The sequence below is a fragment of the Benincasa hispida genome, chromosome 10, assembly GCF_027475165.1.
Source record: "Benincasa hispida cultivar pf3 chromosome 10, pf3_genome.v1.1, whole genome shotgun sequence".
Lineage (NCBI taxonomy): Eukaryota > Viridiplantae > Streptophyta > Magnoliopsida > Cucurbitales > Cucurbitaceae > Benincasa > Benincasa hispida.
Genome location: NC_143487.1, coordinates 10,735,829 through 10,755,833, shown reverse-complemented (window position 1 = coordinate 10,755,833; position 20,005 = coordinate 10,735,829). Strand labels below are relative to the sequence as shown.

Below are 20,005 nucleotides of genomic sequence, written 5' to 3'. Positions count from 1 at the left end.
AAACAAAACATATATGGATCCAATAATGAAAATACCCAAAAATTAAGGTATGTTTTCAAATTAAAATAAATTCACAAAGTTAGATCGGTTTCATCTTATAGCATCAACTGAAACCAATTATAAACCTTTTGATAAGATATTCCTACATGAACCCCATTAATTACGTTCACCTTATCTTGAATGTGAGAATCCAATGCTAACTGTAGCTTTTTGGCTCTTCAGCGTGTGATTGGTCCCCGAGGTAACACAAGGGGTGTCCTAGTTCATATCATCTTCTCCCCCTTCTGAAGGATTTTTCCTCGAATCAAGTTCATTATCTACATCAAAATGAGTAAGTCAGAAACATTAAAAGTTGAACTCACACCTTATTTACCTTCAAGATCAATTTGATAGGTATTGTCATTGATTTTCTTCAACGGAGGTAATACAAGGATGTCTTGGTTCATATCAAGGATCTTGACTTAATCCACGGTTTTTTAATTAATATATATATATATATATATATAGTCCTACTATAGAGTTTAGGAGCGGTAAATTTTTTATTTTATTTAACATAATTAAAGCTTTAATTATTTACTCTTTGAATCTGATATTATATCAAGTGCCACAAGTTTAAGTTTGCATAAAAAAAAAAGTATTTTTTCCATTTTATTTAACATAATTAAAGATTTACTTTTTCCTAAAAAATATGTATATTTATTCTTTGAATTTGATATATATAGTATAAATCAAAACAAAAGTACCATTTGGAAATAACTAATATATAACAGCTTACGAGTGGTAAAAAAAAAGTAACAATTTACACTTCGTTGGTGAATCATTTGATTTTTTTTTTTTATCTTTATTTTTTAAAATTAAGTCTATTTCATCCACATTTCTTATATGATTTGCATTTTTCTAAAATAAAATGGTTGAATTTTTAGCCAAATTCCAAAACAAAAAACTACTTATTGAAAACTACATTTTTTTAATTCTCAAAATTTGACTTAATTTTTAAAACCATTGTTGATAGGTAAATAATAAAGGAAGAAATTTAGAGGTGGAAGTAATGTCCATAAGTTTAATTTAAAAAATAAAAATAAAAAACAAAATAGTTATCAAACGGCACCCTAGTTTCTATAGTTAAATTTTTTATATCAAAAGTGTCTCATCTAAATTAAGTACCGGATATGTGTATTAGGTAGTTCATTAATTGTTTTTCAGTTTATGAACATATTTGACCCTTCATTGCTTCAGTGAATAATATTATGTATGTTTATATAATTTTTATATTGATCACGTTAAAAAGTTGAGAGACTTCAAAATCTTTAGATAATACGTGAACTACGTGTTCACCTTTTAATTAATTTTGAGGTGAAGCTTCATGTGTTTCTCTAATAAGATATTGGAGTCCGTAAACTCTAATGAATATTCTATCAAAAAAAATTGAAATTCGATCGGCAAAATGTACAATCTTGAAGGTGATCAAGATATATTAATCTAATAAAATTAAATCATTACAAACTAAAATTCATATACCGGAAACGTTATTTCAACCCGTATATAAACAAAGAATGTATATTTCTGTAACATATACTGAAAAAACAATATATTAATTATATTCAAATTTACATGACAAACAACTCCGTCAAAAATTTGAAATTGTATATTTGGGAGATCGAATCCCGACATCAATTCTATAGGCAAGGCTTATCGTCATTGATTAGTATTATTTGATTTGTAACCTATAAATAGATAATAGAAGAATTAGATAAACTCTTTTAAGGGGCTGTTTGGATTGAGGTTTTCTTAATGTCCAGGAATTAAGAATGTCTGGGAATAAAATTAATGGGAATCAAGGATGACTATGTTTGGTTGTGCATGGGAAAACAATGTCTGGGAATAGTATGTGTAGGATTGTATATGGGAATTAAAAAAAAAATTGAGATTGTGAAAACAAGTCCAAACAATCGTTTACAAAATACTATGCATGTTGGGAATGCGACCAAAGTCCCACATGGGTTAGATAAGAGGAGGATCATGGGTATATAAGTGAGAATGACTATTTCCATTGGTATGAGGCCTTGTTAGTGAACCATGTATATCCGTGTGTCGATCTTCTCTATGTTCCCCTTTTTTTGTGTTCTTTAATTGTCGATTTCGTAACTATACGATCGCTTATCAGAAGGAAAATCGTGGTAGGAAGCGGAAGAAGAAATGAAAACCCACACCTCTCAGATATTTAGGAATTCCCATTTCCAAGATAAATAAACAAATCTCACCAACCAAACATGGGCTTTGTAAACCCATTCCCATTCCTAGCCTCTTTTCCCTCCAACCAAATGGCCCCTTAGTGCTTCCAATTTTACTCTCACCATTTAGACTCAACGATAATTACTTGTCACATGATAAACTCTTTTTTTTATATATAATTATTTTTAATATTTTTCTTGTATAATTAGAATGGACTACTGTCAATGGATAGGTGCAACTCAAGACACACCTGGATATATCTCAATAGATAAAATCATCGTATATGTTTTGAATATCTAAACTTTTTTGTTAAAAAAAAAGTATTAGTATAGATTCTGTTGGGCTGAAGACCTTTTACAAGTCTCAAATACTCAAGATCACTGTTGAAGAGATAAAGAAATGACGTAAATCAATTTTGCCAAATCCTCGATACTCAAAAATCGATGCTCGACACCTTGCTACTCAATCCTCGATCAAAATTCCCTTCATTTGACTGGTCTCTGTTAAATCCTCGATACAACTCGATGAGAACAGAGTTAATACTCGATTGTACTCGCCGGTTCTTGAACGATGCTTGGTGCAACTTGGAGGTGAAAACGGTGTACTCGGGCCTACTCGATAGCAATAATTCAATGCAGATTGACTCGATAACTTGATACTCGATGCAATTTGTAATGTAAACGATTGACGCGTGATTTGCAATGAAGTATTATTTGATTGAAAACAAGAAAAATAAGGAAGAAGAAAGAGACATAGTGATTTACATTGTTCGACAAGGTTGCCTATGTCCACGGGAAGATCTAAAAATTATTACTAACTGAAGATTGCTTACAGATTTTAGTTTGCAAGAAAACTAAGAAAAGATGATAACTCTCTATTTTTTTTTTTTAATTTGAAATTAGTGGTATTTATAATGATATACCAGCTGACCATTACAAAAAGTTAGTTATAAACAAACTGAAAATCTGAGGTATTTGAGTCAAACTTCTTCAAATTCTCCACATTGACTCCAACGCCTGCAATCTTCATGTTTTTCTCTATTCTAACTGGTTTGTCTACCCCGTGTCTATAAGCTTAAAATCAATCTATTCTAAACATTTAAACAATTTAAGCTTTATAACAGGTTTAGTTAGCATATCAGCTGCATTATCAAAAGTATGGACTTTTAAGATTTCTATCTCCCTGGACTTTTAAGATTTCTATCTCCCCTGTCTTAATTTTATCTCTAATGAAGTGATATTTGATATCAATGTGCTTTGTTCTAGTAAGGAATTGTGGATTTGGGGACAAATGGATAGCACTTTGGTTATCACAGTAGAGTTTCACTACTGTTTGATCTATTTAAAAGTTTTTCAGCAGTCCCTTAAACCACAAAGCCTTTTTGATTGCTTCAGTTAAAGCCATATATTTAGCTTCAGTCATAGATAAGGCTACTACAGGCAGAGGAGATGCTTTCCAGCTGACTACATTAAGACCAAATAGGAAAAGGTTGCCTGTTAAGGACCTTATTTTGTCCAAATCACTAGTATAGTCAGCATTAACATATCCATAAAGCTATAATTTTGGTTCATCTAACCTTTGATAAACTAACTTAGAGTTTTTAGACCAAACTAGATACCTTAGGATCCATTTAGTAGCTTTTCAGTGTCTCTTACCAAGATTAAACATATATCTACTAACTAAGCTTGTTGAATATGAGAGATTAGGTCTAGTAGAAATCATTAAATACATAAGGCTTCCAACAACTTGACTATAGGGTATGACAACCATCTGTTTCAGGTGTTCTTGGTTAGAATCCTTAGGAGTGTTAGCTGAGGAAAGCTTAAAGTGCTGGGCAATGGGTAAACTCACAGGTTTGGTATTAATCATGTTAAACCTTTTAAGGATTTTCTCACAATAGTTGGACTAACTGATGTTTAGAATAGACTCCTCTTTATTCCTATAGATCTCTATTCCTAGGACCTTGCTTGATTCTCTTAAGTCCTACATATCAAACTCTCTTTTTAAGAGGTTTTTAACATGGGTTAGATCTTCTTTAGACCTACCTGCCAGTAACATATCATCTATATATATGAGTAGGTAAACTTTGTCCTTGTAAGAACCTATGTTTACATAAGCACATATGTCAAATGAGCTTCTTTTGAATCCAATGCTAGAAATATAGTCATTGAATCTCTTATACCAGTATCTAGGTGACAGTTTTAACGCATATATAGACTTGTTGAGTAAGCAGAAGAGATTTTCTTTTCCTTTAACTTCAAATCCTTTAGATTGCGTTATATAGATTGTTTCTACTAGATATCCATGAAGAAAAGCAGTTTTGACATCTAGTTGATACAATTCTAGATTATTTTAAGCAACTAAGGATAGAAGAAATCTTATTGAAGTTTTTTTTACAACAGGAGAGAAAATCTCAACATAGTCTATTCCTTCCCTTTGAGTGAACCCCTTAGCAACCAATCTAGCTTTAAACCTAGTCTTTTGATCACAGGATGCTCCTTCTTTAAGTTTAAAAATCCATTTAGAAGCAACAAGTTTATACATTTTTGGTAGAATAACCAAGGACCAAGTGTCATTCACTTTTAGTGAATGCATCTTCTGATTCATTGCCTCAATCCAATCCTTTGCATTAGCACAACTTGTTATTTCCTCAAAGGTATTTCGTTCTTAGTTAGTAGAAGCTACTAAAGCATTTGAAACCAAATTCATGTAATTCATTTCAGTATATCTAGCTGGAGGTGTGATAGCTCTTCTTTGTCTATCCCTAGCTAAGACATATTGACTTAAATCAGGTTGTTCACATACTGTCTCCTCATGTTCCTCTACATTTTCCTCTGTTTCCTCTGTGTTACTAGGCTGGCTAGATTCATTTGGCTACTCGGATGGTAACTCCACCTCAAAACCGGTATTGGATGACTCTTCTTCATCCTCTACCTTTTTCTCCTTTTGCATAAACATCTTCTCTTTCTAAAGGTGATGTCTCTACTCACTAGGAACTTTCTCTCAATAAGATGCCACATTTTGTATCTCTTGATACCCTCTGTAAAGCCTATAAACATACATTTAACTGCTCTGGCCTTTAAATTTCCCTTATTTTGGTGTACAAACCCTAAACAACCAAATACCTTGAGATTATCTAGGTTAGAGGGATGTTTAGTCCACTTTTCCTCAGGTGTAAGTAAATCTAAAGATATGTGAGGGCACCTATTTAAGGTATACACAATATATGATGCAGCTTCTACCCAAAAACTTTCCCCTAAGATAGCATCAGAGAGCAAACACTTAACCATTTCCATTTTGGTTCTATTTAACCTCTCAACAACCACATTTTGTTAAGGTGTATACCTCACTGTCCCATACCTAATTATACCATTCTCACTACAAAATTTATCAAAGTGTTCATTACAAAATTCAAGCCCGTTATCGGTTCTAAAGTATTTTAACCTTTTAGATGTTTGAATTTCTATCATGGTTTTCCATTCTTTAAACTTCTCAAAAACTTGGTCCTTAGTTTTAAGAAAGTATATCCAGCTTTTCCTAGAAAAATCATAAATAAAGGTTAGAAAATACCTTGAGCCATTAAGGCTTGGTGTAGGAGATGTGGACATAGTTCAATACTCCTTTAGTGGTGTGCTGAGATTTTGTGAAGCTTTGCCTGGTCGCTTTACCTAAAATGCAATACTCACAAAAGGAAAGGTGCTCACTGATACCTTTGGGAAGGATTCCTTGCTTGGATAGACCTTGCATCCCTTTCTTACTAATATGGGAGAGTCTTTTATGCCTCGGGTTAATCTCTATCAAGTTTGATGTTGAAGCTGTGTAGGCACTTGTCATCATCTCTACTCCTCTCACAGTGTAAACTTTGGAATCTTTGATCACTTCCAGAACTCCACCTTTTCCTCAGCATTCATACCCAACAGAGTCCAACATGCCCAAAGATATCAAGTTGCTCTTGAGCAAAGGTACATGTCTAACATTTCTTAGAAGTTTGATTGGTCCGTCCTTTAGCTTCAAGGATACTAAACCAACCCCCTTTATCTTATAGGTTTCATTGTTGCCCATGTACATTGATTCTCCATCGATTTCCTTGTAAGTATTAAACTAAGGTCCAAAAGGTGTCATGTGATAGGTGCATTCGGAGTCTAGCACCCAATCATGCTTCCCAAGAGGACTGGTTTGTTAGTTTGATTTCTGGTGAGGCTAAAGCATCAGAGTAAAAGTAGAAACCTTCAATCACAAATGCTTCTGGTTGTTTCCCCTTCTGATCCTTCTCCTTTTTCTTGGTTTTTTCTTTTTAGACTATAGCAATCTCTCATTAGGTGACCTTTCTTCTTGCAGTAATTGCATCTCAACTTGTTCTTTGGCTTGTGCTCTTTACCTGACTGGTTTTTGTTTCCCTTAGACTGGTTTTTCTTATTCTTCCCCTTGGCAAACAACCCCTATGCATTAGGCTGGTCTTTCTTAACTGACTGAAGCTCTAGCTCTCTTGTTCGTAATGTTGAGATGATGGCATCGGTTGTGACTGATTCTCTGCCATACTTCAGAGCATTCTTCACCATTTTATAGGCTTCGGGTAGAGAGTTTAATAGCACAAAAACCTCATTCTTGTCGCCAATTTTCTCATCAAGACTCTTGAATTCTGAGACTATCCTCTTCAATTCATCCAAATTTTCTGAAAGAGGCTTGGCAGAATCCATCTTGAACTTGAAGAACTTCTCCCTTAGATACATCTTGTTGGGGAGATCCTTTGTAGCAAATAGACCTTCTAGCTTGACCCACATCTTGTAAGCCATGTCTTGATCAATTACTTGCCTCAGAATATTGTCACTAAGATTCAGAACCAGAGTCCCATATGTTGTGAGCTTCATGTCTTCTCTTTCTTGTGCTGATATGGTGGTTAGTAGTATTGATGGGTCCAAAAGGGCCTTATGTACTCTTTACTTTCCAAGAATGGCTTTGATTTTGGCCTTCCATAGGTCGAAATCCCATTTTCCATCAAACTTCTCGATCTCATATCTTGCAACGGCCATTTCTTGATCGAACGAGTATCAAGTCTTGATTTCTTGATAATCTTGAAGCTCCAAGAAAGATGACCTTGATGACCTTTAAGTGCTCTGATACCTATAATTGTTGGGCTGAAGACTCTTTACAAGTCCCAAATACTCAAGATCACTGTTAAAGAGATGAAGAAATGACTTAAATCAATTCTGCCAAATCCTCGATACTCGGAACTCAACGCTCGACACCTTGCTACTCGATCCTCGAACAGAATTCCCTTCTTCGTCTAACTGGTCTTTGTTAAATCCTCGATGCAACTCGATGATAACAGAGTTAATACTCGATCGTACTCGACGGTTCTTGAACGATCCTCGATGAAACTCGAAGGTGAAAACAATCTACTCGGACCTACTCGATAGCAGTAATTCGATGCATGATTGACTCGATAACTTGATACTCGATGTGATTTGTACTGTAAACGATTGGCACGCGATTCGTAGTGAAGTATTACTCGATTAAAAGAAAGAAAGATAAGGAAGAAGAAAGAAACACAATGATTTACGTGATTCGGCAAGGTTGCCTACGTCCACGGGAAGATCTGAAATCTTTTACTAACTGAAGATTGCTTACAGATTTTAGTTTGCAAAAAAACTAAGAAAAGAAGATAACTCTCTATTTTTTGAATTCGAAATCAATGGTATTTACAATGATATACCAGCTGACCGTTAGAAAAAATTAGTTATAAACAAACTAAAAATATAATGTATTTGAGTCAAACATATTCAAATTCATTTATACTAGACGGATATATATTATTCACTGAAATGAAGCCATCCACTTATAATATAGTTTAGCTCAACTAGGAAAACTACAATTATATTGAAAATAACTTATACAAGCTTAATTAATTAAGTTGGTTCGAGACCAACTGTATTCATTGCGAGAGATCAATGATGAAAGACTAGTCGTGTCTTTGCACTCATGATCCTTACAGGATTATAACATTTCTATAAATTCAAGACTACATGCAAAATTAAAATATGATATTATTTTTTTTATCAAGCATCTGACCAGATGACAGGTTCTTCACCTACATCTATATCAAGTCCCAAAGCGTGCCACACTCCATTTGAACCATCCACAATATTGTTCCGACATGGCGGCTGGTGAGCATGTGCCTTGTCGCATCCATTAATAGAATCACATTCGTCCACCACCTTAGCCAAAACTGACCTTCCATTTCTAGCCGTAATTCTGATCTTCTTCCCACATCTAGAGCCCCCATTGTACCAACCCGTGGACAATGCCACTATTTTTTTAGAGTTGTGATGGAACTTGCCATCACATTCAGAAGGGTCTCCACCATCACCACCTCTGCTAAAGTCGTTGTTTGTTAGGATGGCTCGAGTCGAGGAAGTCACTCGAGGCGAGCATTTGAACTGGGGGAACAATTTTCCTTTGCAGTTCAAGTTTCCAAATGCCTCGCAACCATCACTTGAAGATGGTGGAAATTTTGCTCCTCCTCCACCTCCACCTCTACCTCCTCCGCCGCCGTTTGAACAAATGTGAGTTCCAACATCGGGATCATCATTGCATTGACTATTTATACAAATCAATTGACCTTTGCAATCATTCAAGGTTTGACACGGTCCATTACAAGAAGAGATTGCTTGAGAAAAATCTAGAAGAGAAACAACCCAAACGAAAAGAGAAACCAACAAAGCCAATTTTGCCATGGGAAGAACAATACTTTTTAAACTTTCCCAAGTGAGATGAACAGAAGTAAGGGATTGTTTATGCCTTTATATAATGGAACAAACTATTTGTTTGGCCCTTCAAAGTTCAACTTTTTGAGATGTTGCCGTTAGACCCAAGAGGAAAATTTTATCATAAAAGTCTATGCGTTTGGTTCTTCTTGTTTGGCCATCTTGTCGTTACTTTTGTTATTATATTATTTATGATTCAGACGATCAATGGAATCATAATTTAAAAACTAATAACAAACGATAACAATTGGGCCGTGTGAAATGTATTTATCACAAATCTATGTCAACGGTGCACAAATATTCATGTAAACCAAATGGCAAATGAGAAATTTTCACATATTCTATATGTCAAACTATTTATAGAAATAATAAAAATCATATCGATAGACATTGATAGACTTTATCAACGTCTATCATATAGTATCGATGATAAACTTCTATCCGTTTCTATCAATGATAGACACTTATAGACTTTTATTAAAAATATTAAATTTTACTATTTTGTATAAATAGTTTCTCTTATTTTTCTATTTTTGAAAATACTCCTTAAAAATTTAGTCACTAAAATTTCATGATATTTTTTTAGTATGATTTCACTTTTCTATTTTTAAAATTTAGGTTTATTTCTTCTCTAAATTTCAATTATGATTTTCATCTTAAATAAAGAAACACTCAAATTTCTAATTAAATTGTAAAAGTTATAGCAAGTCTAAAAAACTCTTTTTTTTTTACTTAAAAAATTTTGACTTGGTTTTGAAAACATGAATGAAAATGGATAGCAAAACATATAGAAATTTAGAGGTGAAACTTTAAAAGTAGTCACTACAAGAAATTATACTTTTCCGATGGAAAAACTATCAGGAAAAGTCAAAAAAGCATCGGAAAAGCCTTTCTCGATATTTTTTTTTTTTACTGTTGGCAAGATCCCGGTGCAAAAAAGTTCCTTCGTCGGAAAAAGTTGATCTCGCGACGGTTGCAATTGGGAGGAAATATGTCGACGCCAAAATGGTAGCGTCAACATAAAGTCACCTTTCCCCACACCAATATTTGGTTTATCGACGTCGGGATAAATATCCTATGCCGACGTCACTTCTTTGGTGGCAAATGATTGGATATATGGAAAAAAGATCTTTTCCAATGCCATATTCGAAAAATAAACATCGAGAGATGGTATCTTTTCCGATGCTAATTTGGCATCGAAAAAGGCTTAAAAATGTACATATGTTTTTTTTCTATTTTTTCCGACACCTTAAAATTTAGCACTAGGGATGGACTTTTTTATATAATTTTTTAAATTTACTGACCATCAAACCTATTAACTTTTTTAAGCAATAATTGAAAGTGGCTTCAATCTCACAAATGTAAGTAAATAAACTAAAATCAACCGTTTTTACATTTAATTAGTTTTCTTACCTAACATGCAATTAAGTTTCAAAAAAATAATTTACAATTATATGACATCGACGAAACATGAATTTCAAAATACAAAATACAAATCTACAATTACATAATATCCACCAAACATATCTTGATTCTTCTTACTTCTTTCATTGAACATAAATTACAACATACCTGCAAAATACAAATTTAAATAGTTTCAATACTACTAAATAATTAATTTTATGCATCATTAATTTACCCCTTTAATCATAGTAACATTAATACAAAACTTAAGCATAACAATGCATTTATCCATATACTAATTTCAAATTCAATATAAAACCTAAACTTAAACTTAGTAACATAAGTAACTTCAAATAAAATCTAGACATTCGTCCTCACCCACCCACTTCCCCTCTCAGCACACATCAAAACTCAACATTAAAACTTAAAATTCAACTCAATCTAATTTCAAACTCAATACTTTACAAATAGTCAAAACTATACTAATCTCAATATCCCGATATTCATCCCATATACTAATCTCAACCATATAAATATAACAACTAATCTCAAACCTAAGCTTGAAATTAAGAACATTAAAGCTAAAAATAAAGAAAATAATCAATACTAAACTAAAACATAACAACATAAGCTATTCCCTACAATCAAATTAACTCAAACCAAATCTCAACAACCTTACAATTTACAAATTAAATAAAGATTGCTTAAAATCATTATATAAATTAAGTTTGTCATATATTCATATTCAAAAGCCAAAAAAATAAAAGACCACAACATTGTAAATCAATAAAATTGGCAAACAAATAAAATTTTAACCTCATCCAAATCATTTAACTAAAACATAACAATATAAACTACTCCCTACAATCAAACTAACTCAAACTAAACCTCATATGCTAAGAAATAAAACTAACTCAAATCAAATCTAACAACAGACACTTGTGCAAATGAATCTATGTTGCATAAACAAATTACATAAAAATTGCATTAAATCATTGTACAAATTAAGTTTGTTATATCTATTCAAAGCCAAAATAAAAGACCACAAAATTGTAAATCAATAAAATTAGTAAATAAATCAAATTCAGCCTCATCCAAATCATTTTAAATTTTTAAAATAAACAATCTAAACAACATACAGTTCGACCCAAGTTGGCAAATAAGTTACACGGTCTCAGCCACATCAAATTCACATGAAGTAAAAAAGGTCAATAAGATATTTAGGTCCCAAGCATAATATATCCAATGGTCACAAATCACTTTCTAGTTGAATTTAGAAATGTAACCTAAAACATTCAAATCAATATAAAGCACAACATTTGTTGTACATCCTTCAACCTGGTAGGATCTTCATGAGATATGAAACAAAATACTTGGATGGCCAAAAAAACCCGAAGAACAGGGGTTAACAATACGATGAAAGGGTAATGTTTAATAAATACCTGAAACTCACTGATACCAGGATACCTTCATCCCATTCTTTTTGAAAAAGAAGGTAAATCTGGAAAAATAAATGGAGTAGGATCTGATTAATACACCGAATAACAACCACTTACGACAAGCATTACATAAACAGGGACACTCTGAACTGACTCTCATTCTCTCTAGAGCGAATATCTTGTATAAACTGAACCAACTAACCAAAAAATTACTTTTCCAGACTTGAAAGCTTCAATATAAATCAGGGAAGCAGATAAATAGGATGGAACATGCTTAATACATCACAGAATGTTGATACTGGTCAGAAAACTTCATAATACTCCCTTAAAAAAAGTGTACCTTAACCGATGCTTCAGAGAAATGAGAGGGAGTAAATGATGCAAAATAGAACATCCAATAATAACTAGTCCTATTGCATTGGCCTTGGTTTTAGCCTGAGCATTTTCCTCTATAGGTGAATGCGTCATAATTTGGAAGTTGCAACAAATTGCAACTACAGAAAAATCATTTGTTTATATTATAAACGATAGCCTTTTAGCTTAATTGCTGATGATTTAAAAGGAGCCTAATTAAATAAATTTCCTCCCTTAGCTGGGGCAAAACAGAATTGATTTTTTTATGTGCGAAGTACATTGTGCCACGTCGCAAACTTAAGAGAAAAGATGAGTAAAAAAAAGAAAAAAAAAACTTTTGTCTTCCTCTTTTGTTTCAGATGAGAGACATCTTTAGGCTAGGTTCTTATTTTTCTCCCTAACCTCCTTGATGTTCTGTGTAGATTTGAGAGCATAGAACATAAATCGAAGCATGCATGATAGGAAAAGATTGAGGAGAAGAAGATCTACATAATGGTTTAAGTGGTTCGGCCATAAAGACCTACATCCACGGTTAAAGGTATGAAAATTTCTTTATAAAGCTTCTAAGTTGTATTAAAGATCTTTTCTCTCAACTATTTTTTATTTAGTAATGTTTGAGTATTTACACACAGAGATTTCAGTTTACAGAAGTAGTTCGTTTGTTTTGGTTAACTCTTCTAACTGAAATTTTTTATTTGTTTGAGAGGTGAGCTAGCTGAAGTAGCTTCAGTTGGGTCTTGAACTGATTATAGCTAAATTTTTTAGCTTATTTTCATTACAGTTCAATAGAACCAACACCATCTAGAATGTATGAAACTTCAAAGTTTAGAGTAATATTCATTTGATGAAGAAATCAGAATATATATGCCAATCAACCCGCAAACAGAACACAATCAAATGAGAAAAAAAAAAAAAAACAAAAAACAAAACTCATAGGAACATCATAATTCATAACCATTACCTGTATTCCTCCTAGAGAAACCCCTCAATCGGTCCCGAAATAGAAAATGGACACTAAAAAGACAGTCAACTCTAGAAAAGAAACCTGAAGGAATATATAAAATACAGATATGGAAGAGAAAAGTTAGATACAAGGAGAATGATCCAAGAAAGCAAAGAGAAATATAGCAAGGTCGTGGGTTCTCTTAACACCTCGAATTTTGTTCTTAATGTAATTTCAATATTTTCTAGTATTAGAGGACATTTTTGGAATTTTAGAAATTCAAAATGTAATTATTGTGATTTAATTGCTAAGAAAGGGATGTTTCAATTTAATAGTTTAATCAGAAGAAGTTATGGAAATTGGACTGTTAATGTCACATAAATTTAATTTAAAATTAATGTCAAGAATTAATTTCATTTTGGAAGGGGGTTATGTCACACAAATTTAATTTGAAATTAATGTCAAAAATTAATTTCATTGTTGAAGAGGATTAGTTAAATTCTTTGTGAATTGAAAATTTTAAGGAAAAAAATAGGTTAAAAGTTGGAAGCAGGGTTTGATTGAAGGAAGATTTTGGAGATTGGAATCTTGAGGGTGGTTATTGCTCAGGCTTCGTTAGGGAATTGAATTCAAAGATTGATTATTGAAGACTGCCGCTTGGATCGATATCTGAATCTAGTATCGAAGTAAGTAATCTTACTACTGGAACTGCCCACGGGCCAACACTAGATATATGCTAGCATGATAGATGAATATTATGATAGAACGATAGCATGATAGACGGATAGTATAGTATGGCCAATATATGTTCTTGTATAAGGATCTGAAAGATTTATTTGTGCACGTAGATATTTGCATGCTAGTATGAGTTGATACTTGATTCAATGAGGTTGTATTTGATATGAGGATATTGAGACATATGTGCATGTTGTAAAGCCATGATGTTGAGGTGTATATGTATGTTATAGAACCATGTTCTGATAGTTGTGATGTTGAGACTGCGATAGTGTCTTTATTGATTAGTTAGATGCCCACTAGATGTTGTGTTTCCTTCGAGATTCACCAGGGGTTGTGTTTCCCTTGGGATTCACCAGAGATTGTGTTTCCCTCGGAATTCACCAAGGGTTGTAGGTCCTACGAGACTCACCAGATGTTGTGGGTCCTACGGGACTTACTAGAGGTAGTTGGCATACTTAACTACAGTAGGATAAAAATAAGTTTTTCATGTATGTATGTGTCCCATAAGGACGAGAGCAATTTATATGTGTCCCATGAGAACTAGAGCAGTTTATATGTCCCACCAAAGCCTGACCCTAGTAGTGGGGTTACTTACTGAGTATTTTATACTCATCTTTTCTCATGTTGTCGTTTCAGGTAAAGGTAGAGATGCACCGACGAATGACAAGCGGAATCCGTGATCGAGCCATTGGGAACAGTTTTATGCTTCTGCTCATGATATTTAGATTTCTTTTCATGTTTTTCTACTTTCAGTTTTGATGTTTGAAACTTTCTATTAAGATTTGTTTTCAGACTTATTTATTTCCATTTATGACTTATGGGTACCCTATCATTTGATTTTAATATTTGAATTTAATGAAGATCTTTTAAGTTATCTTATTTATTTAGCATTTATTTCATTATAAAAAGGGTGTCATTTTAACTTCCATACATGTATGCGTTTAGTAACAGCCTAGCTTGAGTCCTAGGAAGTCGGGTCGTTACAGTTGGTATCAGAGCCTATGTTTTGGGTTCTGTAGACTGACTTACTAGGTAAGTCCAAATTGTCCCAATGACCCATAAACGGATTTCTCGTCATCGCCAGGTATGTCTTATCAATTTAAAGTTTTATGGTAGTTGTATATTAAAATTTTTGTTTAGCTTAAATGCACTAGCTATATTCTAATGCTAGGTCAGTGACTCATTAGAAATTATTATAAGCGGATTATTCACGTACGACGCTACAAAAAGAGAAAAAAAAATTATGAGGTCATTTGGCACTAGTTTATCTCATGGAAATTCTGTTAGAAACAAACAAATATATACCTCAGTTCAGAGATCTTAAAGGTTGATGAAACTATGTAAAGTTATGAAAATTTAGGAATAAAGGTATTTAAATGTCAAGGAATAAAATTGTCTAGATAAGAATTCATTAAGGACTAGTGTTATTTATTTATTTATTTATTTTTGTTGAGTAGTGCAATTGGTGTTTGGATAAATAAATTCCTTCACAGGCCACATACTCAAGTATAAGGTTAAAAGTTGTTTTATGGATAAGAAGGAGAAAAAAAAAAAGACTATGGATTTATTAAAGGTTCTGAGATATTAAAACCAAACATTTTGAGAAGAATTTTGGAAAGGATTAATAAGTCATAATCACTTTGGTAATACTACGCCTTGATAGACTAGGTAAAGTATGTGCAGTGATATGAAGGATTCTTTCGAAATATCTAGCTAAGTTGATGTCATTAAAGGAAGCAAAAATAGTTGGACATGAGTTTAGACTTAAAGGGGATAAAGCAAAGTGTTATTTGTTTGGGTTGAAGGATTATTTTAGAGTACCTAGATTAATTAAATCCATAGCCTTATTGTGATGAGAAGATCAAAGTTGGACAAATTTGAACAAATGAAGTCTTTTGGAGTTTAAAAGCATGAAAATTGGCAAAGAAGAATTCTACAAGATGAAAATTCTTAGTGAGAGAGATAAGACTTATGGAGGAGTTAAGTAAAATATACTTTAGTAAAGAGATTATGTTCCACTTGAAAAGTGGGGAAAAAAAAAGTATCCAAGAAAGTTTACTCTTTTAGAAAGAGAAATGAATTTAATGTATTCAAAACTCCTAGTTAAGTATGGTTTGGAGATGATATGAAGGGTTACAAGGAATTTTTTTAGTGTAAAAGAAAAATATCTCATTATCATGTGGAACTTTAGGAGAATATGAGTTAGATGGAAAGATAGCTTACATAGGTGATCGATATGGAACTTTGTTTTAACACAAGAATCTATTATCGAAATAAAAGGTTGAGAATTAATAAGCTAAAATGGAGTTACTAGTAACAGTCACTAGAAGAAATTCGAGCTTTAATATCGGTTGGAAAAAGTGAAATCGGATGTATAATGTCGGTTTAAAAAAAACAGAACTTTAATGTCGGTTTTAAACCGACATTGAAGATGGGCTTTAATGTCGGTTTAAAACTGACATTAAAGGTGTAATATTTTTTTTTCTTATTTTATTGAATAATATATCCCTAAATCCCTAAATCCGCCGCCTCTTCAACTTGCACTCCCCTCTCTTCACTCTCGTCATCGAAGAGACCACCGGCATATCCCCAAATCAAATCTTTGAAGCCGTCGAGATCTACCTGTCCACAAAAATCACCTCCGTCTCCGCATGGTTTTTGCCTGCTCATCGATCAGTCAAGGAAATTCTTCTGAGTTATTAGGTGACGCTAGGAGCTCTTGCACGATAGTGTTTTCTGGAAGCTTTAATAAATCGCATTTAGCTGTTATTAGGTAACTGAATTGTCATTTTTCCTCTTCTTCATCTAGCTCTTTCTAATCCTCATTGTATTGATCTTCTATGGATGCGATATGCAGGTTCTAGAGTTAGCCGGAAATGCAACGAGAAACAACAAGAGGAACAGGATCATTCCAAGGCACGTTCTATTGGCGATTAAGAACGATGAAGAACTCGAAAAGTTGCTCGCTGGCGTAACTATTGCTAGCGGCAGTATTCTTCCAAATACCAACCTGATTCTGTTGCCAAAGAAGACAGATAAGGCTACAAAAGAGCCGAAATCTCCATCAAAGGGTGCGAAGTCTCCATCGAAGGCGGCTTTAAGGTTGAATTGCAGAGTTAAGATTGGATGAATCTATAATTTATGATCGTATTTTGAATGTCTCATTCCATCTTTTTTATTTTTTTTTGTTTTTGGTTTTTTTTTTTTTTTGGTTGTTTATGGTTTTTTCAATGCGCTGGTAATCCACACTTTTGGGTCAATAAGGATGGATCGTACCAAAAGGAGGGTCAAAAGAACACCAAAGGGTACATATAGGGGAAGGTACTATCTTGTGTAAATAGACAGTTAATTTTGATTTTAGCGTACATATGTAGCTATAACCGGTCATATACTTGTTTTTAACTTCTTGATTACATTTTAGGCTGGAACGAAGCTTGTCTATACTTTGTTATCACTACCGGTTCCTTCTAAATCTTCAACTTGTTCTGGGGAACCAGACAGCAACCTTGTTTACAGAACTTTTCCTGACTACCTTACTCTTCAAAAGCTCCTTTTAGTTGGTTATGATGGATCTGGGACAAGTACTATATTCAAGCAGGTAGTCTCTAATTGGTCAATTGAGTATATGGTGCATCGTACCAATATCACTAGATTGTCTTTGGATAGTTCCATTGGTGGTTATATTATGAGAAATGATGCTCCATTTATTTTATCTCTGAGATAATGTGTGTACTCTATAGATTTCTTTAGTAATCTCAAATTTGTCTGCATTGCACTCCTTGATTTCAAATCTTTAGTAGTCCAATCAAGTTGGCAATCTCATTTTCTAAATGCTTTTGCAGGCCAAAATTCTATATAAAGATGCACCTTTCTCTAAAGATGAACGTGAAATTATTTAGTTAAAGATCTAGAGCAATGTGTACGGATATCTTGGTATAATTCTTGAAGGCCATGAGCGATTTGTGGAGGACAGTTTGGCTAAAATAAGGAAAAAACTATCTAATGAAGTTGACCCTGCTGGTAAGAGTTATGATTCTTGCCTTAATATCTATTCAAGACATTAGACAAAGTTACCTCTCATGTGCTTGCTAGTTACCTTGAACAGCAATTTTGGATAATGACTTAGGCTTTTTAGATTTAGCATTCAATTGTCCGTCAAATGCACAATTAGTGTTGAATAGTGAGCTTAAATAAGAAAAAATTCGTATGTCTTTTGGGTCTCAGCCTTGGGGGGGGGGGCATGAGTGCCCTTTGGATCAGTGGGAGTGGGCCACCAGTACTGGGTTATCAGGACAAAAAACTGATCACCTTGAGCCTGGAGCCAAGGATATGAAACATTTTACTAAAGACATCAAAACCTCTGGGTTATGTATCGATCTAACTATACATGATTACAGATTACTCTGTCCTCAAAGGCAATATACAGTGCCCTCGTCAGTTAGATTCTGTAGGATGCGGGTACTATGTGCAAAAGTATATACACGAAATAGTGCATAATCCTACTACTCCCATTACTAGCCTCGTATTTAAATTATTTATTTTTTATTTAGTGCTAGTTTTAATTTAATAAATGGACGTAAACTTATGTTGAATTTATCTTTTTTTTTCCTTTTTGTAGTTCAATACAAAAGATGCATATACACAATGAGAGATCGATGTAATTCGGACCCAATGGGCATGAATGTAAATTTATCTAACCATGATCTTTGTGAATGGAATTAGTACTAATATGATATTTGTGAATGAGAGAAATGATGGCCTTGTGTAAGTATTCTATGAAAGTCTGGTTCTGGTATTGTGATTCTTGTTTGTGGATAAATTCATAGGTGGAATACATGATATGTTTATTATTGGAAGTTGTATTCATGGAGTATTTGGTACCCTAAGAATATGTCCAGATAATGAGAGAATATATGTTGAGCAAATGTCCAGTATCCCTGTACAATCAAATGTGTGAAATGTTCAAGAGAGAGCTTGGCATGACACCGAATAAGATATATTTACTTGGCTAAACCTGTTTCATATAATCAGATTATGCATTCATTCTATTGAATGGAGATTACTTTTGCAATCTGACAGAAGTTGGTTATCTTGATTGTGTTACTGTTACATATGAGTTGACACTTCTGTTTTCTGTATCCTGATCACATTATAGCACGTTTCAATGTGCGTGACAAATTGAAGTTTCAATAACATTTGGCCTTTCATATGATTATATAAATGTGATTATGGTTATAATATTAATTTTTCTCCTTGGATCAGATTCTGCCTGAGGTTCATGCAAATGCAGCAGAAACATTATGTTTTATAGCCCGTAATGCCCTATCTGCTCTTGCTGCCAAACTTTATAGCCCTAGGTTGACCAAGAACTACTTCTTTATTTTTCAGTTTTTATGGTAGTATGTAGATAAGTGATCGTTGTTTTGACTTATCAATCACTTCTTATGCAGTTTTGTTGCAAGGATATTTGATCATGCTTTGGAAGATTCACATTCAAAGTCTGGCCTTGTGAATTCACGTTCTATATGCATTTCTTTGTTGGATCCAAAGAGATCATCAGCGTATTCTCCTTTGTTTCACTCTTTCCGAAATCAACATATGTATGAATGTCCAGTTCCTGTTGATCCAGAGACTGTTGGTGCAATGCTCCCTAAACTTGGTTAGTGTATGATGCTAGTTTCATTTATTTGATGGTGCCTTAGTTCACACTTGTGCTCTCTATATTCTCTAAATCAATGGTCTAGATGTATAAAAGAATCCATAGAAGTCATACAACTATCAATATCAGGTCAATAATCATCAAAGTTTCAGAGAAATATTTAATTGTTATTGATCTAATATTGATAGTTGTGTGCACTTTGTGGTTTCTCTTATACATTTAGCCCATTGATTTGGCATGCATGTACATAGTAGGAAAGCAGCATTGTGAGTAGCACTATGAATACAGCAGCATGGTCTCCATAATTGCAAATATTTGATTTACTTGTGGGAAGTAAAATTCTTCTATTAGTTTCTAATAGCACTTGTCTCACAGGTGATTTGTTAAAACTCTTAAACTTGTCATCTGATGATAAAGTATTACCCACAAGATATGGAGAATTACGACCTCCTCTTGGAAAACTTGTCATCTC

The 20,005-nt window shown here is 33.4% G+C and overlaps 1 long non-coding RNA gene and 1 pseudogene across 2 annotated transcripts; one reads left to right on the top strand and one right to left on the bottom strand.

Annotated features, from left to right (window-relative positions):
* Positions 1 to 8,079: 8,079 nt before the first annotated feature.
* LOC120089348 (kiwellin pseudogene) lies at positions 8,080 to 9,017 on the bottom strand (annotated as a pseudogene).
* A 3,555-nt stretch (positions 9,018 to 12,572) lies between these two features.
* Positions 12,573 to 14,757, top strand: LOC120087592 (uncharacterized). 2 transcript variants are annotated; one of them, XR_005484626.2, is made up of 3 exons: positions 12,573 to 12,731; positions 13,672 to 13,822; positions 14,511 to 14,757. It is a non-coding gene; the product is annotated as an uncharacterized LOC120087592 (long non-coding RNA). The 2 variants fall into 2 exon arrangements; XR_005484627.2 differs by having other exon boundaries at positions 13,661 to 13,822.
* The last annotated feature ends 5,248 nt before the right edge of the window (positions 14,758 to 20,005 follow it).